Source organism: Somniosus microcephalus, chromosome 23 (assembly GCF_052327205.1).
Source record: "Somniosus microcephalus isolate GS21.2 chromosome 23, FLI_Smic_1.0, whole genome shotgun sequence".
NCBI classification, from domain to species: Eukaryota; Metazoa; Chordata; class Chondrichthyes; order Squaliformes; family Somniosidae; genus Somniosus; species Somniosus microcephalus.
Genome location: NC_141009.1, coordinates 35,878,817 through 35,904,409, shown reverse-complemented (window position 1 = coordinate 35,904,409; position 25,593 = coordinate 35,878,817). Strand labels below are relative to the sequence as shown.

At 42.7% G+C, this 25,593-nt stretch overlaps 1 long non-coding RNA gene and 1 pseudogene across 1 annotated transcript; both read right to left on the bottom strand.

The window, feature by feature from the left end:
• Positions 1 to 888: 888 nt before the first annotated feature.
• On the bottom strand, positions 889 to 15,097 carry LOC147101818 (uncharacterized). The gene is made up of 3 exons (XR_015073404.1): positions 14,307 to 15,097; positions 8,583 to 8,822; positions 889 to 2,251 (listed from the first exon to the last, which is right to left on the bottom strand). It is a non-coding gene; the product is annotated as an uncharacterized LOC147101818 (long non-coding RNA).
• Positions 15,098 to 20,060: 4,963 nt separating this feature from the next.
• Positions 20,061 to 24,342, bottom strand: LOC147101817 (uncharacterized; annotated as a pseudogene).
• Between the last annotated feature and the right edge of the window lie 1,251 nt (positions 24,343 to 25,593).

The following is a 25,593-nucleotide window of genomic DNA, read 5'->3' as shown; positions in this document are numbered from 1 at the left end:
AATGCTTCTTGAATGTTGTGAGGGTTCCTGCCTCTACCACCCTTTCAGGCAGTGAGTTCCAGATTCCAACCACCCTCTGGGTGAATAAGTTTTTCCTCAAATCTCCTCTAAACCTCCTGCCCCCTACCTTGAAACTCTGCCCCCTGGTTATTGACCCCTCTACTAAGGGGAAAAGTTCCTTTCTATCTGTCCTATCTATGCCCATCATAATTTTGTACACCTCAATCATGTCCCCCCTCAGCCTTCTCTGCTCCAAGGAAAACAACCCCAGCCTGTCCAGTCTCTCCTTATAGTTGAAGCACTCCAGCCCAGGTAACATCCTGGTGAATCTCCTCTGCACCCTCTCCAATGCAATCACATCCTTCCTATAGTGTGGTGACCAGAACTGCACACAGTATTCCAGCTGTGGCTGATCTTCTACCTCAACTCCACCATCCCACATTTTCCTCATATCCCTTGATTCCCTTCCAACAATCTATCGATCTCTGTCTTGAATATACTCAATGACTGAGCATCCACAGCTCTCTGGGGTAGAGAATACCAAAGATTCACAACCCTTTGAGTGAAGAAATTTCTCCTCATCTCAGTCATAAATGGCCGACCCCTTATTCTGAGACCGTAACCCCTAGTTCTAGACTCCCCAGCCAGGGGAAACATCCCCCCTGCATCTACCCTGTCAAGCCCCTTAAGGATTTTAGATGTTTCAATGAGATCACCTCTCATTCTTCTAAACTCTAGAATTGGAGTTCTATAGATTAGCCTAAGCATTGTATTGTTCTTGTATATCAAATGATTTGCATATTTAGTAATTAAATCTCAAATTACCCAAACATATTGCCTACAAAAGCCATACAGATTAGAACAAACATCATACAGTTGATCAACAGACACAAGATAAATAAACATATTTAATAATCACAGAATAAATATCCAGATACATACGTATAACATCAGAAAGCGCAAGTTTGGATGCTTTTTGTGACATTTTCACAGATCATTTAAGACTTTTCTGAAACAGGGATAGTTCTTTTTCATCTGTAATAAATATTGAAGTGATTGGAATCTTACACTGTTGTGTTAGAGCTGTTGTCATGTAAATTATTGAAGCATTTTTTGCAATAAAAATCAAAAATATTTTGATTGATATTTTTTAATTTATTCCAGGGATATGATGAATGTCTTTGTCTCCCTAGATTTCCGTGTGTTCTAATATTCACTATTTGAAGCTTGAAGAAAATATTTTGGCATATTTTATGAAAGAAACAATGTGTATATTTCAAAAACAGAAATAACATTTTAATACTCAGAACTCAAGGTGCATTCTTATTAGAAATACTTGGTTTGTGAGATGAAGGTGAGCTTCAGAAGCTCTTTAAGACCAGTTAACATGTCTTCCGTGAACCAGGAAATCACGTTCGATTGTGAACCGTAATGTATGTTGTAGATTTGTGAACGGGACTCATCCATATTTAAAGATATTTGTGAGCGAAATAGAATTCCAATCATTTGCCGAGACCAGGGTTTATTTCTTTCCTCCATTTGATCCCTAATTTGTCCTGGCTGCAAAGACCATGGCAGGTTACCAATGTGTGAAGTGTGAGGTCAGCAGCCTAACGGAGCAGTCATTCTCATCTGTCCTTAAGCTTTACAATGTGGTAAAAAAAGGTCCTATATGTCTCTTACATTTTTCCAGTATTGCAGATGCTTTCTAATGGGTCACTTTGCACGCTTGCAATTTTGGAAATATTATGTGCAGAGAACACAAGCCTTCGTGAGAGCAATTGGTGAAAAGCACTACCCTTTGTCAGTGGATCTTAGCAGCTAATCACACTACTGATATTACTATAGTTCTGTCAGATGTAGAAATACACTCATTCATCGCAGCATACAGAAATACAATAAATAATGCAACATATTTTGTTTCTCATGCAAAATTATGAATACATCAACATTCTAATTGTTTTCATATGACATGTTTCCTTCGTAGAAACTATAAGACACTGGAAGGGTGTTTGATGTGACAGACTGCATCAATGTACTCTGGTGGATGTAGGCAGCTCCTTGGGATTATAGAAATCATACACACATTAGGAATGTGACAGATTTCCAGGCTGATAATCAGTTCTGATTTACAGTTTTTGTTCACGCTTTTCTCACTATGCGTCCAGACTTTCTCCAGTCTCTGAATTTCTCACGTTTTATATAACGGATCGGAGACCTGACTTGTGCTGGGCTTCCGCACGTCACATACCTAGCAATTAGAGAGATGGACATGTTTAACGCAACAAAGACAGACTCGCATTTATATAGCATCTTATCACTTTGTCTCAAGGTGCTTCACACAAGGAATTACATTTTGAAGGGTGGCGATTTTTAAGTCGGCAAATGCAATGCCAGTGCTTAAAGAAACATTGTCATTGCCTTTCCTTTTGCTCGATCAAAACTTCTGCTCAATAGTTCAAAGCTAAATTTCCAAATTGGTGAGCAATAATGGTACACTAATCTTCAAAGAAAGAACTTACGGTAATTTGAGTAAAACCTCAGTGTTGATTCTGCTACACGTCTTTGTGTGGCCATAGGTTGCGATAACCCCTAGTTAATGCAATGCAATAGATTGACTTTAAATCCTGTAGCTGCTTCAGTGCAAATCACAAATACATCAAGACCATTTTAATACAGCATGCGATGGTTTAGTATCTCTTCAAATTGACACAACAGGCCAAATGGCCTCCTTCTGTGCTGTAAATTTACGAACAAGAAAATGTTCTTATTTAGACAATGTGACAAATTAGTCATTTTAATCACAATTCAGAATGAACAATGAACTTTCAGTAATGCCTCCCAAGGGGATTGAACATAGCAGCAGTTTCTAGTTATGATAGAATTAGGGAAGAGTTTGTCAGTGGTGTTCTAAGAACAGGGTGCTTATTTGCAGATAGATGCACCAAAACACTCTCTTATATCCAAATCAGTGCAGATTGAGCCAAATGGTGAATATTAAAAGCGTGCTGCTTGTTGATGTATTCAACTACTCGTCTGGATGTTTGGGTCTTACATATTGTAAGAATATTGATATCATAGAATAGATAGTACAGCACAGAAGGAGGCCATTTGGCCCATCGAGTCTGCACTGGTTCTTTCGAAGAGTAATCCAGTTAGTCCCACTACCCCGCTCTTTCCCCATATCTCTGCAATTCTTTCTCCTTCAAGTATTTATCCAATTCCCTTTTGAAGGCTACTATTGAATCTGTATCCACCACCCGGGGGGAACAGGCCCCAATAACAGATATGGTGCAGCTTTAGGCAGTTGTCAGTCAGGCTGCAATAGGTTCATTCACTTTATTTCTCACACGGCAGCAATAACGAACAGAACCAGTAAATGACAATCAGCTATGCAGAAAATTATCAATACATCTCTAACTTAAGAACATAAGAAATAGGAGCAGGAGTAGGCCATTCGGCCCCTCGAGCCTGCTCCTCCATTCAATAAGATCATGCCTGATCTTCTACCTCAACTCCACTTTCTTGCACTATCCCCATATCCCTTGATTCCCTTAACATCCAAAAATCTATCGACCTCAGCCTTGAATATACTCAATGGCTGAGCCTCCACAGCCCTCTGGGGTAGAGAATTCCAAAGATTCACCACCTTCTGAGTGAAGAAATTTCTCCTCATCTCAGTCCAAATTGGCCAACCCCTTATTCTGAGACTGTGACCCCTGGTTCTAGACTCCCCAGCCAGGGGAAACATCCTCCCTGCATCTACCCTGTCAAGCCCTGTAAGAATAACAGCAAGGATGTGATGAAAGGAAGTGGTGATCCAAGCAGCACTCATTTCATATGGACATCGAGCATCTGCAAGACTGTTCAGACACTGTAGATACTGGTACAGTTCCAGTAGGTGTTGCTTTGATCCTGACTTAGTAAACATGCTCCAGACAGTGGGAGAGGAGAATGAGCTGCTGTTCACATCTAATTTGCTTAGGTAATAGAAGTAATTAATATTGATCAGCGATAGTTTGAGAGAGAATTTGTAATTTCCTCAAAGCAATTCCCTATTGTGAAAAGGCCTCCTTTGATCTGAGGTATAAAATGCGAGTTGCAGGGATATATGCAGTTGCCAGCTCGCCCTGTTCTTCAGTTCACTCTATTCAATCACACTTACAGGCCACTGCAGCAGATAGAACTCTGTGGGGAAGAGGCTTATCACACATTGACTATCAGCAAAAGTCTTAGTTTAATGATTCTCAGAAATAACTCAATTTTGGAACATATTGCTATTTTCTAGTCAAGGAATAAGGTGTGTGTAAGTCTAACATTCTTTTGCTGTTTTTGTGTTGCCTCTGCGTGAATGTATTTATTGTAATAAATTGGTTTGTGATTTTAACCTACACCATACGGTCTGGCAACATTGTGTATTTGCATCAATACAAGAGATCAGAAGGGTACAGTAGGCATCCCTATGTTTTGTAATGTGTAACGTATGAGTTCAGGGATGTATGAGGTATATGGGGGTGTATTGTTAAATCTGAGACACACAATTCCTGTTCATTGCATGTTTTAAATTATAAGTTTCAGATCATAAGGAATGCAGGTTTATCTATGGAAACTACAACCTGTTGTGACCATGAATAAAAAGAGCTGTGTGAGAGCCCAAATTGTTACAATGTGGATGAGGAAGGACATTTGTCCATCTGAGCTCATTCATCCAGAAAAGAGACCCCCTTTACAGCATCTGTTTCTCAAATGATTCCAGGGATTTTGCTCCCAATACCTACCAGATGTCCATTCCAAGTGCGGATCACTTTTTGATCACAAGCACTTACTGACATCAGTCTTAAATTAGCCTTTCACTCATTTGAACTTGTGGCCCCTGTCCTCGTGTCACAATTTAGCTTGAAGTAATCTTCTGCCTTTCTCTCTTCTAGAGCATTCGCTAATATGGGGGTGCCTCCTTTTGAAGCGGACTAGCCCAAGAATGTCAGAGTTAGTATATAAGGAGTTAACAAACCTCAAACTACGGAGATTATTTCATAAACTCTTCACTGCATTCGTTCTAATGAATCAGCCTAGCATCTGTTAAGTTCATGGTGTGCACTTCAACACAGATTTATTTCACAAATGCCTGTAAAGGTCTTACTAATAGCACAGTAATTATCCAGTCCTTCAGTTACAAAGAAGACCAACCACAGTGACTGTCACCATGTAAGGTGAAGCATGTAACAGTAAAGATTGTGTATAAATTGTGAGGATACCAGATTTTATAAGCACAAGATATGAATATTTGGTATTTAAGAGGACATTAGCTTCACAAAGATGTCTGGAAAATCTGTTCTTTCATTTGCTGCAAGTCCATGATATAAATCACTTTGAAATGTAATTGCATGTGATGACACTGTGATGAAGTCAACATTTGGTACTTTCCAGTCAAATAAAAAAAACGAACACTATCAAAACAAAAGCTGCACTCTTAAATCATTTACTATATTTCCTAATTTAAAAAAAAATTGTTCTATACATATTGGGTTGAAGGCGATTTATTTATTTTCTGACTTTTTTGATATCATAAATTAATAAGAGTGGAAAATAGTCCAGTCACATTGAATGACAACAGACATCAAACCCCCTCTATGTTACTGGTTCCAGTGCAACAATGGTTAGATCCACTACCTACCCTTAACCAATATTAATGATAAATCTGGACACAGACCACTAAGTGAGACAGCAGTAGTAGATGACATTCAATATTAATAAGTGTAAAGTGTTGTACATATGAAGAAAAATGGGTGACACACATATGCTAAAGGAGGGTATCAGTAGATTGTCCATGTCCAGTCACTAAGGAACATCAGTCACCAAAGCAAACAGAGTTCTGAATTAAACAGTAGAGTATAAGTTGGAGGATCTCATACTAAGATTGCAATTCTTTGGTTAGACTATACCTTGCATATGCTGTGTTTTGATCACTGCAACACAGGGCAATATTGCAGTCTTGGAGGCATTGAACACAAAAGCTATGGAGTTGCTCCCTAGTGTCAGAGAGCTGAATTATGAGGAAAGACCAACAACATTGGATATTCAGCATCAAAAGAAGGCAACCTTATAAAGGGGGGTTTCATATTGGTATTTAAAAGTCAACAGGACACAAACTGTAAATCCACAGCATAGCTTCAAGCCAAACTGTGACAGTTGGACAAGGGATCATTGGTCCATTCAAGAAAAAGGAAAAATGTAGGTCTGATTTCTGGAAAACCTTCACAAAGAGAGTGATCAATATATGGAATAGACCTCTGGGTAAGGTAGTAGATGCAAAAGCACACAAATCATTTAAGAAACAGTTAGATACTGGAATGGGGTGATTTAAGTTCTTTTGGGATGAAAGAGCTCAAACGAGTTAAATGGCCTTCCTCATCTGTGTCTATCTTGTGATCCTGTGAACACATTTGGACCAAATGTTACTGTAGTATGGCATCTAATGGCGTACGCCATTCGTTAGACTGTCCCTTCCATGTTTAAGCTTTTACATTTTTTGCATGGCATGTTGCTGAAAGTGCAAGCTGATAAGGTCACAGCAAGGGAAACGGGGCATCTGGGACCTGAGTGAACAGAGCAAGCAACTGTGTATCTCCTTAACCGATCAAATTGAAGGATTGTGAAATCAACAGCGCAAGGACTGAGAAAGAGCATAAATTAAAGTGGGTGAATTCAATGTCAAATGAGGTACAGAAAGAGAAATAAAGAGAGGGAGAGAAAGATTGGATTGAGAGAGAAAAAAGAGACAAGAGAGGAAAAGTAAAAAATATGTAAACATTTTAAATTTAACATTTTCAATATCTCCAACAACAATTAAAATCTGAAAGAATGAGACTGAAACACCTGTAATAGTTCATTTTCAGTGCCAGGGAGGTTGACTGGCAGTAATTAACACTTATTACTTAAGAAGTAGATTACTTGTGACATTTACACCTACATTTCTGCTCGCTCCACACATGCTCTTTCCCTGTACCCTTCAATATTTTGTTTTCTTTGTGTTTATCTAATTTTCTTTCCCATATTGTGATTGATTTGGCGCCAACATCCATTTGTGGTAACGTTTTACCTTTTCTAATAACCCTTTGCATGAAAAAAAATCTAACTGCCCCCTTTATGCTTTTAGTATGATTCGCACGTTTATGCCTCCATGTTACCGATTCACCTACTGTTGGAAATAATCCTTTACTATTTACCCTCTCATACTCTTTCATACCATTGAGCACCCTTGACTCCACAGCCACCTTCTATGCTATCTGACTATTTGCCCAACACCAAGACATGGATGAGCAAAAGCTTTCTTCAGCATTGGTACAATGGAAGCCACTATGTGCAGTTTCCACCAAAATCTCCATACCTTAACCCCATGTCATAATTCTTTCACTGGCTGTTCACACAGGCTGAAACAGATGTGCAACCTTGGTGTCCCATTTGATGCTGAGCTGTGCGTTGTACCCCCAAATTAACTACCACTAAGACTGTCTATTTTCACCTCCACAAAACCTGTGTCTATTTGCACCTCTGTCGCTACCCTACTCCAGTTGCTGCCGAAACTCTTATCCACACTTTCATCACCTCCAGGCTTGACTCCAGTAAAGCTCTTTGTGCCAGCCTCTCAAATTCCATCCTGTGGAATTATCACACATCCAAATCTGATGCCCATGTCCTATCCCTCATTAAGTCCTGCTCCTCTATCAACTCTATCCTAACCCATCTCCACTGGCTCCCCATTCCTCATCGCAACAAATTCAAAATCCTTGTCCTCATTGACAAGTCCCTCCATGGCTTTACCCTTTCCTATTTCCACAACCTCCTCCAGCCCTATGTGCCATAAGGAACATAAGAAATAGGAGCAGGAGTAGGCCATACGGCCCCTTGAGCCTGCTCCGCCATTCAATAAGATCATAGTTGAACTTCTGCATCAACTCCACTTTCCCGCCCTCTCCCCATATCCCTTGATTCCCTTAGTGCCCAAAAATCTATCGATCTCAGTCTTGAATATACTCATTGACTGAGCCTCCACAGCCCTCTGGGGTAGAGATTCCAAAGATTCACAACGTTTAACCGAGGTCCCGTCTGCTCTCTCAGATGGATGTAAAAGATCCAACGGCACTATCTCGAGGAAGAGCAGGGAAGTCCTGGCCAATATTTATTCCTGAACCAACATCACTAAAACAGATTATCTGGTCATTATTGCATTACTGTCTGTGGGAGCTTGCTGTGCGCAAAGTGGCTGCCATATTTGCTAAATTACAACACTGAGAACACTTCAAAAAAGTACTTCGTTGGTTTGGGACGTCTGAGGTTGTGAAAGGCACTATACAAATGCAAGTCTTTTCTATCTATTACTGAAAATAAATACGATTCTTAGCTGGCAAATATAGATACAATCTACTGTCAGAACTATTAAAATCTTTGGTTGAAATAATATCAATAAATAATACGAATATTTTAAGTAAGCATTTAGACTTTTATTTTAACTAAATAGGGATAACTCAATTATTTTTTTTAACATTTTTTGAAACTAAATGTATTGCAATAAAACGACTCACCTCGAAGACCAGACGGGGCGTGCTTGCTTTTTGGGTTTGGCAGCCTGCCTTTTGTACTCCATCCAGCCACAAACCAATTCGTGGATGATCATCACGTACAGCAGGAATATGAGAACTCCCGGCTCCATTCTGGGATGGTGAAAATGCGCGGCATTTGACAGGGGAGGCATGGAGTGAGGCTGAGGTGTCTGTACCGGCGGGATCCGGGATGTTGCGATTGCCCTGAGTCAGAGGGCTGAGCTGAATCACATTAGAGATGGAAAGGGAGGGAAGGTTAGAACTCATAAAATCTCCCTGACAGAGGAAAAAAAAACCCGAGGAGCGTCGCCGAGTTACACAGAGCACACAACGCCGCCGATACAGCTGCACTGGGGAAAGCTGGCTGCATTTTCAATGGATTTAGGGCTCCGCCATTGAAAATGCCTTTACGAGCAGGAATAGGAACATTTATTATCATATGTTCAATTCCATCTTTGATAAAGGCAGCAAAGGGTTGACCGGAAAAAGCTAGCTGTTTAAATGCCATTCATCCCTCTGTATATACTGAATAATAAGAGTTTAATACCGAAATGGTGCATTCAGAAATTAGAATTCCATTTGAGAAAAAGCGATGCATCTCGCGTGTCTTGTGTGTTAGACAGAGTTCTCTGTCAACAAAACGTAGTAATGACGACCCTTTTAAGTATTTTAACTGTTTATATTTAAGCATTGGTTGTTGATCATCTGCGACTTTACAAGTTTGCTTTGCTACAAGATCCCTTAGCAATAAATTAATGCGAAAGGAAATTCATCGCGTATCGCGATGTGTAGAAATTATATTTAATCGATGGCGGGAAAACCTTGCATCGGCGGGACAGTGAAAAGGTGATTGGCGGGAGGAAGTGTAACACCTCTGAACACTCCCTGAAATGCACAAAACGTAAAATATTTGTGTGCATGTGTATACGCGTGTGTATGAGTGTCTGTGTCTATATATATATATAAATATGGATGTGTGTCTATGCATGTGTGTATATATCTGTGCGTCAGTGATTGTATGTGTATGTCAGTTGTGTATGTACCTGTGTGTGTGTGTGTGTGTCAGTGTGTGTGTGTATGTATGTGTCAGTGTGTCTGTCTGTCTCAGTGTGTATGTATGTGTCAGTGTGTGTATGCATGTCTGTGTGTGTGTGTATGTACAGTATGTGTGTGTGTGTGTGTGTGTGTATACAGGTGTGTGTGTCTGTATGTGTGTGTGTATACATGTGTGTGTGTGTATACAGGTGTGTGTGTGTACAGGTGTGTATGTGTGTGTATACAGGTGTGTGTCTGTATGTGTGTGTGTATACAGGTGTGTGTGTGTGTTGGGGGGGGGGGGATATAAACAGTTCACTGTGCCGCTGAATTCCTGGCGGATGTTGGAAGCCGAGATGGCTGAATAATTGCAGACAAGGATGCTATGGTCTTTGAAGTGATGATGAAAGGATGATGCCGTCTCTATGGAAACAGGTGTACTTGTTGAGCCACAATACCCGCTCGCATTGGCTTTAATTGAAACGAGTCATGGGTGAACCGAGCCTTGAGCTGTACATTTCCAGTCCCGCTGGTAAATGTTATGTAGGTTTCTCTCTAAGAGGCTATGGAAAAATAAACCTCAATCACACTGAATCAGCGACTGTTGCACACAGTGACTGAAATGACCATTCACTCTGTGTACAGACTCAACGCTGCCGACTCTCCTTGTAAATACGCCCCATAGAAACGGTGGGTTTCATTTGATTTGTGTTTGCCCTCTCCAGCGCTGCAATGTCTCGTGTTCCATTGACTTCACCATTACTGATCATCACCATAACCAGTTGCCATCCAGCCACTGATGTCACAGTATTTCTATGAAGAGTATCATTTGGAAACAGCGGCAGAAACACTTACGACCAATAAACTGGATGGAGCAGCATGAGCTGTTTGAAAGAATATCGGCCCCTGGAGTGACAACAATGAAAGATTCTTCGATAACGCGAACCCCAATTCCACCCTTCTCATATTTAGATTAAAATATTCTGGACCTACATAGAATTACATAGAATAGACAGCACAGAAACAAGCCATTCGGCCCAAACAGTCCATGCCGCTGTTTATGCTGAATCCTCTATTCCCTTCTCCCTCATGTGCTTATCTAGCCTCCCCTTAAATGCATCTATATTATTCGCCTCAACCACTCCCTGTGGTAGCGAATTCCACATTCTCACCACTCTTTGGGTAAAGAAGTTTCTTCTGAATTCCCTATTTGATTTTTTGATGACTATCTTATATTGATGGCCTTTAATTTTGCTCTTCCCCACAAGTGGAAACACTCTCTCGCTGTCTACTCTGTCAAAACTTTCTTTAATTTTAAAGACCTCTATTAGGCCACCCCTCAGCCTTCTCTTTTCAAGAGCCTGTTCATCCTTTCCCGATATGTATACCTTTGCATTTCTTGTATCATCCTTGTAAATCTTTTTTACACCCTCTCCAGTGCCTCTATATCCTTTTTATAATATGGCAACCAGAATCGTACACCATACTCCAAGTGTGGTCTAACCAAGGTTCGATACAAGTTTAGCATAACTTCTCTACTTTTCAATTCAATCCCTCTAGAAATAAACCCGAGTGCCTGGTTTGCTTTTTATGGCCTTATTAACCTGCGTCACTACTTTTAGTGATTTGTGTATTTGTACTCCCAGATCCCTTTGCGCCTCTACCCCATTTTGATTCTTATTTTCCAAGTAATATGTGACCTTATTTTTCTTTCCAAAATATACCTCACACTTATCTATGTTGAAATTCATTTGACAATTATATGCCTATTCTGCAAGTTTATCTACAGGTACAGGATATATTAATGATGTGGAGATGTCGGTGTTGGACTGGGGTGGACAAATGTAGGAAGTCACACAACACCAGGTTATAGTCCAGGTGACGAAGGAGCAGCGCTCCGAAAGCTTGTGATTTCAAATAAAGCTGTTGGACTATAACCTGGTGTTGTGTGATTTCCTACATGTTTGACAAATTTGCTGGAGTTCTTTGAGGAAGTAACATATAGGGTGGATAAAGGGGAACCAGTGGACGTAGTGTATTTAGACTTCCAAAAGGCATTTGACAAGGTGCCACACAAAAGATTATTGCTTAAGATAAAAAATCACGGGATTGGGGTAATATTCTGGCATGGATAGAGGATTGGCTATCTAACAGAAGGCAGAGAGTTGGGATAAATGGTTCATTCTCAGACTGGCAATCAGTAACTAGTGGTGTTCCGCAGGGGTCAGTGCTGGGTCCCCAACTCTTTACAATCTATATTAACGATTTGGAGGAGGGGACCGAGTGTAACATATCAAAGTTTGCAGATGATACTAAGATGGGAGGGAAAGTAGTGAGTGAGGAGGACATCAAAAACCCGCAAGGGGACATAGACAGGCTAAGTAAGTGGGCAGAGATTTGGCAGATGGAATACAATACTGGAAAGTGTGAGGTTATGCACTTTGGCAGGAAAAATCGTAGAGCAAGTTATTATCTTAATGGCAAGAAACTGGAAAGTACTGAAGTACAAAGGGATCTGGGGGTACTGGTGCATGAAACTCAAAAGGTTAGTATGCAGGTGCAGCAAGTGATTAAGAAGGCCAATGGAATGTTGGCTTTCATTGCTAGGGGGATAGAATATAAAAATAGGGAGGTATTGCTTCAGTTGTACAAGGTATTGGTGAGACCGCACCTGGAATACTGCGTACAGTTTTGGTGTCCATACTTAAGAAAGGACATACTTGCTCGCGAGTCAGTACAAAGAAGGTTCACTCGGTTAATCCCGGGGATGAGGGGATGGACATATGAGGAGAGGCTGAGTAGATTGGGACTCTACTCATTGGAGTTCAGAAGAATGAGAGGCGATCTTATTGAAACATATAAGATTGTGAAGGGGTTGGATCGGGTGGATGCGGGGAGGATATTCCCGATGATGGGTGAAACTAGAACTAGGGGGCATAGTCTTAGAATAAGGGGCTGCTCTTTCAAAACTGAGATGAGGAGGAACTACTTCACTCAGAGGGTGGTAGGTCCATGGAATATGCTGCCCCAAAAAGCTGTAGAAGCTACATCATTACATAAATTTAAAACAGAAATAGACAGTTTCCTAGAAGGGAATTAAGGGTTACGGGGAGCAGGCAGAAATTTGGACATGAGTCTAGGTTCGGATCGGTCATGGCCCTGTGGGTAGCGGAGCGGGCCCAGGGGCCGTGTAGCCTGATCCTGCTCCTATTTCGTGTGTCTAATTCTGTTAGATTCAGGAGATGGTTCTGTGATAGTGGATTGGCGGTTAGGATCAGATCAGCCATGATCTTATTGAATGGCGGAGCAGGCTCAAGGGGCCGATTGGCCTACTCCTGCTCCTATTTCTTATGTTCTTATATTAATTTATCACAGGGAGTGGTTGAGGCGAATAATATAGATGCATTTAAAGGGAAGCTAGATAAGCATATGAGGGAGAAGGGAATAGCGGGTTCTGCTGATAGATTTAGGTGAGGAAGGATGGAAGGAGGCTCGAGTGGAGCAGAACTGCCTGCATGGACTGGTTGGGCCGAATGGCCTGTTTCTGTGCTGTATATTCTATGTAGGTAGAAATTTTATGGATCTGTTAATCTAATAAAATTTGTTTCACTTTTGCTCAACATCAGCAGAGGCCTGGAATTAATTGGAGCCCCAGTCTGCTTCAGTCCAAGTGTTTTTCTCAATCACTAGGTGAAGGTGTTCTGGGAGATTCCGGTCTCTATTCCCAGGAGCCAATCCCTGCCCCTCCATAAAGGTGAAATACTTTGCACCCATTTCACAGCCAGAGATGAGTGCACAGGGGCTGATTTTAATGAAACACAAAGTGGCATCTTCTTAGTTTGATGAAATTATTGGGACGTCTAATCGAAAAATGCGAATTGTACAGATTTAGATTTTAACTAATTTAAATGAGCAAATATATCTGAAGTGCAGGATCTAAGGAACAAGAGCAGAGCTAACCCGTAACGCAGTCATTGCATGTCTGCTAGCTTAAAACACGCCACACAGTGAGATAAATGGTAAATAGGGTGAGGGGAATTCTATTTAACATCCAGGTACCATAAATATTTTCTGCATATACCATAGAGTGCTGAAAATAAGGCAAGCGATTGTCGGGACTTCATTTGCTTCTCACTGCATGACTATTCCGTAATATATTAGTGTATCCTAGCAGTTTCTCTTTATTCCGATATAATCTGGGAATTATGCAGTCCAGCCACAATGCAGAATGACACGCAGCTTCATTCAGTCTCAGTGGCGTTTCCGGAGTGTGTCTGGGGAGCACGGTACCTGGGGTCTTTTTAAACTGACTGAAGGCTGAGAATAGAAGGGAAAGGTCCATGGGGCGCCGAGCAAGCTCTACCGCCATGTGTGTCAGTGAGCTGGGAGCGGAGACAGCCACTGACACTAATTAATGTCAACAACACAGACTCCACTCTCATTCTACCGCAGCTCCGCGCTCCTGTAACTGGATAGCCTTTTCCTTATCCGGCATTACGTCTGCATAGTTCTAGCAATTAATATCTGATGTACATTTACTGGGGGCACCGCTATTACCCATAGAGGGCATTAAAACATCCCACAGAGAAATAAGAATAGTATACAAAACAATAGCTATTACACCGTATTATCCGATTTGTATTAATTATACTGCACCAAATGTTTCCATACTGCGAGATAAGAGTCCGCGGATGGGATCCAGGAGATTCCGCAGCCCCTGAGAAGATGGAGATTTGCGATTAAAATAAGGGGACCAATTGCAACCCCATTAGACTATGCAGAGTGAGCCAGAGATAAAAGAGGAACGGACGGATGCAGCAGGTTCGGTCTCCTTCAGAAACAAAAGAAGGGGCTGCTCGGTACAGATGTTGCTGATGTTGGTGCAGGCTTGGCAATTTGGGGTTGGACTATTTGTGCGAGTCCCACCGCTCGATGCGTTTCAGTGCATCTTACATCATTTGCCCATCAAGTTGGTGCAGCGGCTTCATGCTGTGTGTTGTTCATTACTTTCCAGCCAGATATCTCCTAGATAAAATCGAAAGAAAGAAATAGATTTTTTGATCAATGAAAACCAATCTTAATTGATGGCGTTTAATATTTTACAATATTATATTAAAAAAATGAAATAAATAATTTAAAAAGGCGCGCCCCAGGGAATTGCTGTTAAACCACGGTTGGAAGGCTGGTTTTCTGATCATTCACTCGATATTTTACCCATTCTTCAAGGTTTAAATGTTCTGTGCTTGTTTTCTTTAGGCTGGTCTCCATGGCAACCAGGAACACAAGAAGTTTGAATTTTCAGTCACATAACAAAGTCAGAGTGAAAGTGGGAGATGGGATCCCAAGTACGAGAGATCAGAGAGGAAGTCGGGGAGAGATGGAAGCAAAATACTGCGGATGCTGGAAATCTGAAATAACAACAGAAAATGCTGGAAAAACTCAGCAGGCCAGGCAGCATCCGTGGAGAGAGAAACAGAGTTAACGTTTCAGGTCAGTGACCCTTCATCAGAACTGGAAAAAGCTGGAGATGTAACATATTAAACAGGTGCAGAGACAGGGAGATAGACAGAAGCAATGCAGGGACAGAGTTTTGACATGGCAACTTCTCCAGCTATTGCTTCCCTCAATGTTTCATCAAGCACATCTTATTGTCCTTAATTTCATCTCTGCTCTGGAACCTTTGCTTGCACGGGTTTCTTCATTGCACCTTGTGTTTCCCTGTTGTGCATGTGTCTCTTATTCCTGTTTCTCCCTCTGTGCTTCTCTTCTTATGCCTGTCTTCTCTCTGTTTTTCATGTCTTTCAGCTATGCATGCAGCATGACACAGGAATACAGCATTGTGTTGCACTGTGATTTTTCAATGTGAATATTTCACAGAGAAGATAAGTCCAGCATAGGTTGCTGGAAAATAGATGAGCAGCAGCTACAACCATGGAAAGAAGTTGGAAAGTCTGCTCTGGGAAGAGCTGATACCTGCACCTACTGCTCCCAGATCAGCAACAGCAGTGTAAATACAGTAGAATACTCGATCCCTTTTTCAGAAGTTTGAAGATGTTAATCAGACACATGCAAGGGGCAGTTCACATAACACACTGAAAGGCAGCTCACATAATAATAGACTTGCTCATGCATATAGATAACGATAGGCAGACAGGTACTAAAATATTGATTAAATGTATATATTTATTTTTACCCTGCGAACATTGGTGTACACCATTTGCTTAGAATAGCAAAAAAATAAATGTTGAAAATTCCTGAGCATGTGTGTCTTAAGAAACCATAAAAAACTCAAACTACAATACTTCTAGCTTGGAATAAGCTAGAATCATAGAATCTTAAAGCACAGAAGGAGGCTCTTTTGCCCATCTGAAAACTCAAAGAACTACCATCCCAATTTCCCTGTCCTTGCCTCATACACTTTTAAACTGTTCTTTTTCAAATAATATGTAGTAATTTTGCTGTTAAAAACTATTATGGATTCTGCTTACACCACTGTTTCTGGTAGGGCAATGCATGTCCCAACAACTCCCTGCATCAAAAATTATCCCAACCTCTCCCCTCGTTCTATTAGTGATGAACTTACATTTAGTTACAACCAGTGGAAATATTTTTTCCTGATTTACCTTATTAACGCCCTGTATACTTTCTTCATGACTAGCTAATATATGCCATTACATGCCAGATTGTACCACAAGATATGAATTACCCAGTATTAAAAGAAGTAAATGTAAAACAGAGAACTAAATATAATAGCTCGGATTTTGCGGTGGTAGTGACGGCGAAACCGTCAGCGTTCAACGTCATTAACCCTCTGAAACTGACCGCAATTTCAGGATTTAGCACATGCACAGATAAATGTGGAAATCCTGAAGTTGCAATCAGTCATTCCCTGCTCCGCCACAGGTTGTGCTGTGGAACTCCCCAGAGCCGCCAATCAATTCAGATCACTTGAACTGATGAAAACTTCCCCTTTTACGATGGAATATCGCTATTAAAAAACCCCATAAACGTTAAGCCTTATTGAAAGAGGTGTAACTGGGTTTTTAACGGTGTATTGACTGCTGAACAACCATTCTGGCCCATAAAAACTAATTTTATATTTGTGTAATGTCAAAATTTTCCATTAATATTATTTTTTTAAGTTTATGATATTTCATCTTCCACCATAATCCTGTGTATATTGCAAACTTTATTTTGCTCTCTGTAAAATTTATTAAAAGTAAATTATAATCTGTGCATTTTACTTCCTGGTTTGCTGCCTGTGAGAAATCTTCAATGTGATTGGCTGCTTGGACAACTTGATGACATCACTGTTGCTGGACATTGGTGATTCACTTGATTTTGCCCCAGATTCAAACTAAGATCGGGAGAGCTGGAATTGATGCCAGAGATCACTAGATCTCCGTGGACAGCTTTCTTCCAGGGCAGCGGCAAACACCTTGAGATATTGCAGCGCTCACAGCAGCTGTTGTGATTCTGGTGTCTTCCCTCAATCTTACTGCTTTATTCTGATATGTGATATTTTACTATTCTAGACAAAACATAAGAAAATACCATATCATACAGACATCAACTGGGAAATAGGAATTTCCTCAACAAAAAAAGTTACTCAAAAAGAGACACAATGAGCAGTGGGAAGAGACTCTACAGGAATTAATTATATTTTCAGTGGATGGTTGAATTATAAATTCTCCCAAATGGAAAAAAAGAAAGCAAATGGTAGTTAGGAGCAGTTACAAGATCCCAAAGTTCATACAATGTTAATGGGTTTAAAATGTACAATATCTACTAACTATTTTAACTGAGCTTCATATAGTTATTGGAACAGGTCATGTAACAGTTCGACACTCAGTACTGTTATTCTGTGGACTTTGTTATAATGCTAGCACTGTGGCTGATTGATTTGTTTAAAACCAAGACTTTGGTGAACAGCAACTAGTCATTAATCCCAACAAGCTTGGCCCTTTTTAGTAGATGCCAAACCTCCAGCTGCCTTTTCACCATCCTCTCGGGGACAATTTTCCCAATACCACTCCTGGCACAGAGTCTTATCCACCATTATATGTGGTGAAAACGAAGCATGGTGTGGAGAATAGGAAAGAAGAAACAACATGGGAAATGTGAACAATGTAGCACAGTAAATGGTTTTATGGGTATTGGTGGAAAGATCATTCAAACCGTTTAGCAACAGTAACCAAGGCAAACCGGATCTTGGATTGTTTACCATGTGGAATAGAACACAAATCACAAGACATGATGCCGAGCTATACAGTGCATTATTGGTTTGGAGTTCTGGTCACCATATTACAAGGATGACATCATAGCACATGGAAATGGTGCAGCAAAGGGCTATCCATCTGAAACCTGACATCAGGCACCTGAACTACAATAAGAGTTTGTTCACATTAGGGAAGAGAAGATTGAGAGGGGATCCTGTCGGGGCATTCAAGATCTTTAAAGGTATTGACAAACAAAATGCTGAGAAACTGTTTACCATGACTCCAAGAACAAACAACAGCAAGAGGCTTGGGAGTACAAAATATTTGTGCTGTTTTTGCTTTTCAACAAAGTACCAGCCTGTTTTACATTTGCTGTGAAAAAGCACAATGACCTAGTTTTCTGTTGGAATGATTAATGTGCTGCATTATTGAGCCAAGATTCATCAGTAAATGTAGCATATCAAATGATTTATTAATGCTATTATAACCTGGCTCTACTTTATTGTATCTACCATCTTTCTGACACTGGGGCTATTGCAGTGGATGGTGGATAGGTGGGGGGAATTATTCCATCAGCGCCTCAAAGCACAATGCTTTGAACTGATGCCAAGCCCACTATTGCACACTTCAACTATGGACAATTCCCTGAGGAAATTTATTGAGTCCTTGAACTCCTGTAAGATCAGTCAGGCCAATTACACAGGGTGTTTAATCAAGGGAATGGCAGCCTCCCAATGTATAATTTTCACTTGGAGAATATTACACTCTCCACATGAGCATATGGTGTCATTACATTCTCAATGGGACACCCTAACAATGACTCTTATTACATGCTAGAGGGAGATAAGGGAAGATGTGTATGTCAACAGCTGAACACAATACAGGAAGATAAAGGATCAAGAGACTTCGGTGCTAGGTAGTTGAGAATAGGTCAAGTACTGAGTGATGGGACTCACCTCAAGTACTAATGCTTCATATATTTTGTATGTACGATATGAGACTCCCAAAACAAGTGCTCTACATGGAGCTCTGACACGGCAAGAGAGCCCCAGGTGGACAGAGGAAACGCTTCAGGGACACCCTCAGAGCTGCCTTGAAAAAGTGAAACATCCCCACTGATACCTGGGAATCCCTGGCCCAAGACCACACAAAGTGGAGGAGAAGCATCCGTGAAGGCGCCGAACACCTCGAGTCGCTTCACCGGGAGCAAGCGGAAGCGCAAGCAGCGCAAGGAACACACGTCAACCCAAGCACCCCACCCACCCGCCCCTTCAACCACCATCTGCCCCACCTGTGACAGAGACTGTAGGTCCCGCATTGGACTCATCCGTCACCCGAGAACTCATTTTTAATGTGGAAGCAAGTCATCCTCGGTTCCGAGGGACTGCTTAAGAAGAAGAATTGAAAATCACTGATGGGAGGACAGGCTTCAAGAAGAGGGTGTATCTCACCTGTGCCACACTGTTGGTACTGGTGCATTGTTTTAGGATTTTTTAATCAAACAGGTACTTTATCTGGAATCTTGGCCTACGGCTTGTGTTTGCTTTAATTTGGTGAAATTAAACACAAATGAACAAGAACATTCAATAAAGTTGTGTAGAAGTTGCTTGTACCCTTTCAGTGTATTTATTGTACACGTCATGCCTTGACGTCAGGTGTTTGTTGTTATTTTCGATGCATTGCACATATCCTGCGCACTGCTTCACTGTGGCAATTTACAGAGGAGTGCAATATATGCGCAACAACTAGTTTAAAGGAAAATGTACCAGTTTAGAATGTGGGATATATTTTTGGTTTAAATAATCAGTACAAACAACCAGGTGATTGTATCAGTGGTTGAAGGTGGCAAATTGTCATATTTTGCTAAACAAGAAAACAGTTGTCCTGGAAGCTGCAACACCAGCCCAAAAAGAGGCTGTGCACAATGCACAAAAATAGAAACTTGAGGTAAAGTGTGTTCAAGAAATGCATTTATTTTGTATCAGTTTTGTCACTTCCCTACAATGTATACTTTTCCTGAGTTTTAATTTTGTTAATCATTTTTCCATGTGCCAAAACAGAGAAGAAATAAATGCACATGTTGGAGTTTATTTTTTGGCACCAAATTAAAGGGTTGTGGAGACATGTATTTGATTAAAAGCAGTATTCACAAAGGAAAATTTTGATAGGCTAAGACTGTGTTTAAACCCATAATAAAGTGCCCTTATTAAATATTTGGGAACCCATTCAACTCATTGAATTTTAAAGTTGACATCGTCTTGGAAGTAAAACCACCATAATTGTATTTGTGATAAATTATGATCATTTTATTAAAGTCATCAATCTTCATTGTGAGGTTCTATTGTTTCAAATAAATCTACTTAAAAATATTACCGTAGCCTTTTTCATGTTATTAGCACCAACTTTTGACTTCTTTTCTTAATTTGTATATTGTAGTGGAAATCAGGTGATTGGTTAAGTAACTTCTTTATGTTGAGATGAACTGAACTTTGTTAGAATCTGCAAATAAAATATCTTCTTTATCTCTATGTCTATGTTAATGTCCAGCACCAGCACATTAAGCACCAGCACATTAAGCACCAGCCTTAGCTCAGTGGTAGAAGTCTCACTTCTGAGTCCATAAAGGTTGTGAGTTCAAGTTCCACTCCAGAGACTTGAACACATAATCTAGGCTGACACTCCAGTGCAGTACTGAGGGAGTGCTGCATTGTCGGAGGTTCTGTCTTTCAGATGAGACGTTAAACTGAGGCCCCGTCTGCTCTCTCAGGTGCATGTAAAAGATCCCATGGCACTGTAGGGGGTTTATTTTCTGCCCAATTACAGGGGTCTTTAGTGCCTCTGTCTCCTTTATACCCTTGCAACTTATGTTAGCCTGCAGGTCGGGTGTCACTAAACACCCTCTAAGGAGATAGAGAACAACAGCTTATAGAGGAGGACTAGAATACGGTGACGACCCGCACAGTTTATACCTAATCTGCGGGGTACTCCTGAGCCCAAGGGCTCCTATAGTCCTCTCTCTTTTTCCCTAGCCTGCTGTTCCCTTGTTTGGCAGGTTCGAAGCGCCCTAATGCCCCTATCTGGTTCTAACTCCAGAATTTGGATGGAGAACGATGCACTTTAAATAGACACTCGGAGACAAGTAGTCCTTGGAAAAAACAGGTGACAACCAATTTTATTTGGTTCTACCACAAACGTAATAAACACACACACGCTATAACTATAAATAAAATATGGGAGAGAACGGACATAACGAAAATGCTTTACGCTGTTTTAACTTTACCAAGTCCAATCCCACCAACCCACTTTCCTACCTAGACTAGACTGACAGTTGCAGGCCTTTGGATTATACTCACAGCCTATTTTGAGTGCGGTTGTTGGGTTGTTGGTTGGTTTGTGCTTGATGGAAAAGGCTCCCGAAATAGCGGGAGTGAATGCTGTCTTCCACAGCCACTTCGGTCATTGGTGTCTTCTTGTTGATGTCCCCGGGACGGGAGTCGGTATACGGTGCGGTTTCTTGCAGTGATGTTGCGCCATCTGGTAGCAGAGTAAACTTTCGGTATGCCGATTGAGTCTGGGGCCTGATGGTGGATCTTCTCATCAGCGTGGTTGGAGGTCTTTAGATGGTAGTTCGCCCCAGCTCGTCTCTCCCTCAGCTTCTTAACTCGCTCTCCTGCTCTTTCTTCTGGTCACACTAATAATCTCTTGGTTCTGTATTTTATACCCAATTCCATTTCGGCCTCTTCGCGCCCAATTAAATTGGTGTTTACAAGTGTGAGGGCAGGGGTATTGTTTTGAGTGCACATCGGCTCCTCCAAGTCTGCTGTCCCATTGTGTCAGTCCTGGGACTTGATTATTTTGGGCCACCTCTTAACTGTAGTGATCCCAAAACTATTGTCCCTAGTCCGAGTTGATTAAGGTGATGATGGCCTGTACTCATAGCTCGATTAGGGGTGAGTCACATATTCAAACCTGGGCCGGGTAGTCCCCATTGGCCGGGGATTTCCTTGCTTCAGGCCCGACTCAGTCCCCTGATTGGCCTTTGAGAATGCACTTTGTTTCGATTGGCCGGCATCTATGGCTCGCTTCTGAGCCACAGTCCCCTGTATTCAGATATCTCAGCCTGCTTTTCGGGACCACTGCATTGGCCGAAAATGTTGGTTTTAAACTGTATAGGGCAATCCAATTTTGGTCACCTTGCCCTTAGAGGGCTCCAATAAAACATGGTTGTGGATTTTCAAACCCTACAGTCCCCCATCTTGACACAACCGGATATAGCTGGGATGTGTCAATTGACATGTAAGAAAATCCAAAGGCCTACCAAGTGTCAGTCATCCCCGTTGTTTACTCTAACTAATAACCCTTACAAAGTTAGTGTGTACAAAACAATATCATTTTCCTTAAAGAAAAAGGTACAATAATCATATCCCCTTTCAGGTATACATCAAAACAAGGTACTACATTTTTCCATTACATAGAGCATAACAAATACCCCATGCCGCGTGTGTTCCTTGCGTCCTTTCCTGCAAAGTTGTACAGCTTTCACCCTATCCATCCGTGATGGTGTAAGTTCGTACAACTTTGCCGTATATAAGTTTTGACAGCTTACGTAGTGTATGGTATTAGCCAGCTTCCGGGTGCGAGTAGTGCTGCGATACAGTGCATCAGAATGGTCCTTTGTTTCCGACGAGGAAAGAATACCTGGAAACAAAAGGGCATTCTTCTCATGGTTATACTGGGCTGTCCTTCTGTTGCTGCTTGTTGAATAATTTCAGATACCGGTGTGCTTTGAGGGCTCTTCTGGCTTTGCAGGTGTTTATAATGAGAGACACTACAATGACCAGTTGTACAATTACCAGCGTGTGGGAGGCCATGCGAAGCCCGACAGGGATATCTACCCTCGTTCCCCATTCCCACCACGCGGGTGACTGTATGTCTGCGATCCCAAGAGCTATATCTTTGTTTTTCTGTTCAAGGGTGAAGTAATGTTTTTGACTGAGGTCCACTGCCTTCAATAAGGCAGTGAGTTTCTCAGGTAAGAGTGGTATAGAGTACCCAAACCGGGCAACATAGTTCTGCAAATCACTTACATTGTACTGTACCGTGAGGTGAATTGTGGAGGGTTCCGGGATTGGAATGATCCTTTCCTGGGCCACTTGAACTTCTGCCCTAGGTTTAAAGCAAAAGCTGCTGTCTGGTATATCACACCACTCACTCGGGCCGTGCCTATACTGGCGGGCAGTCGTGGCGACACAATATGTCCCACCACCCACATATGCTATCTGTGGAGGTACATGGCCAGGTGCCATTACCTCCATCGTGCAATTTATAGGTTCTGCCCCAGCAGCGCTAAACCCGCATTGTGACCTCCTGAAGGCGTTCAAGTGCTGGGGACACGGTATCACCTGTGCTCCCCGGCTACGGCAACCAGACAGGTCAGTACGCGTCACTGTGTGCTCCCACACAATGACATAGGGTGGGACCGCTGTGAAATGGACGTGTACCCCCCCACGAATGACCCCGACATTCTCCACACGATACAGGGGTGCTGGTTTGGCGGATGACCCCATCACTGGCATTCGCACAACCACACCCATAATAGTGTGGTTGGATTTCCCACAGTCAACCGGGACAGGATAGGCCTCTGACGCCACTCAGAGCTGGCATGGGCTGAGGGTGTGGCTATAGGGGTGCAGTGCCTCCAGGTGCTGGTTGCTGATCCAGGAGGGGACCCGACCTTGCCTAAGGTCTTCCAAGTTACTGCGGCCCTCTCCCAGCAACCAGGCCCCATAGAGCACACACACCTCATTCTGTGCCGCCTGATCGGAGGCCAGCCGGTCCTCCTTAATCAAGGTGTTTATTGTCCGAGCATGAGCCTCTAGCTGGGCAACAATCTCCTTCAGGTGCACTGTCCTAGCCACCCCCTCGTGAAGCGTGGAGCCCAAAACATCATTCTCCTTCCCTAGGATGCTGCGCAGCTGAGACTTTAGCCCATGAATCTGTAGGGCCAGCTGCACATCATCCAGGCTGTTCATAACTGAGGCCCCGGTATTAAACCCAGTGAAAACATCGTTCAAAACCCCCCTGCGCTGTCTGCCCCTCTCGGTCGTGTCTTCTTTTGTGTACAGGTCTGCCACACTGATGTCCCCGAAGTCCAGCTCATAGAAGCTTCGGAACATCTCCCTCAGCAGAGCCTGATACAGCAACTCGGTTTTCCGGGGGCAGAACGCAGGTAGGCGAACTTCTGTTAGGTTAAGGACCACAGATGCAACTGCATAGTGCACTCCCTGGTACACCAACTTACCCGTTGGTACTAATACCAACCCATTCCCAGGTCCCCTAGTGGTGGTCGGACATCCGTGGGCGTCAGTGTGTTTGGGCGTGGGTAGGGGTTTCCTCACCTGAGCCAGGAGCTCGGTGGCATTGATGGGCACTCGGATGCGAGGGGTGACGCAAGCTTCCCCGCTTCTATCCCACTCCAACCCGTACCCTGTGTCCTGCCACCACTTGACAAAGGCGATGGACAGCCTCGCTGGGCATACTTGGGCTGATCCCCATAGGCATATGTACATCCCTTTGTCGTAGGCCCACCATTTTTCGCAACACACTGTGACTTCCCCCGGTGACCCCGTGATGGTCCGGTAGGTATCGTTGCTCAGACGTTCCCAGTCTGAGCTCCTGTCCTCGATGTCCGTGCTCAATTTCCTGAGCCACCACCAGCGTCCTAAAGGTACGTCCCCCTTACACGTCAAACACACCCTTTTCCCCTCTGTCACCCTAACCCGGGAAGTGGCCACCTCGATGTTCGGACAGGGGATGGAGGCCTCTCCATAAGTAAAGCTCTTGTGGCTCGAATACCGGGTGGAATTCGAGCCCAACCACCCAGGCCATCTTCCCTCGTGGAAGTAGGTGGCCTGGTCTTCTGCCTCCATGATCCCTTCTCCTGTGGTTACGGTTGGCGCCCTGCCCCCGGAACACCCGTACACCAGGGACTCCTCGCTGTCCCCTCGGCGTCCGGCGCAGGTCCCCAAGTAGGTGAATATCATCACAATGGTCCGGAGCATCTTCTGGAACACAAATTGAAAAACACAGTCTTGCCTGAGACTTCTTCAGGCTCGACTGGAGTAGCACCAAGTTTTGTTTTCCTTGCTTAACCAAAACACCCTCACCTCACTGTGAAATCACCCCAACTATCTTTCAAAAAAAAACAGTGCTATGTACAACGCCACCCGTCTCCGGGTGGCCAGGTCAGTCTCTGTAACTGCCTCCCCTTTCCTGGTCATCCTGTCGACCGTGCCCAGGGGATCAAGATACCCCCTTTCGTAGGGCTTGCAGGAGGACCTCCTTCAACTGTCCCCCTGTGTCTGGTGCTCGTTCTGGGGATTGTGACGGGGACTTACCCCTCACAGTACAGAGTTTACCCTTCCGGCGCTTCCTCTGCTTTTGAACCCTTGTATTCGGGGAAGGATACACGGGGGACCAAGTCACCCTGGGTCGGACCGCCCGGGAACTACGCCTCACCGGCGGTACAACGTCCCACATCATGGACAGTATCCCTTCGTCCTCCCACTGATCCTCCCCTTCCTTTGCTTTTCCGGTTACTATGCTTAACACAATTCCCTTCTCTGCTGCGTGCCGTAGGGCTTCCTTCGGCTGCGCGTTGGTTTCACACTGAGCTCCAGCCTCCCTGTGACCTTGACTTTGAACTTCCTGTCCTATCCTTCCTGCCTGTCTGTCAAGTG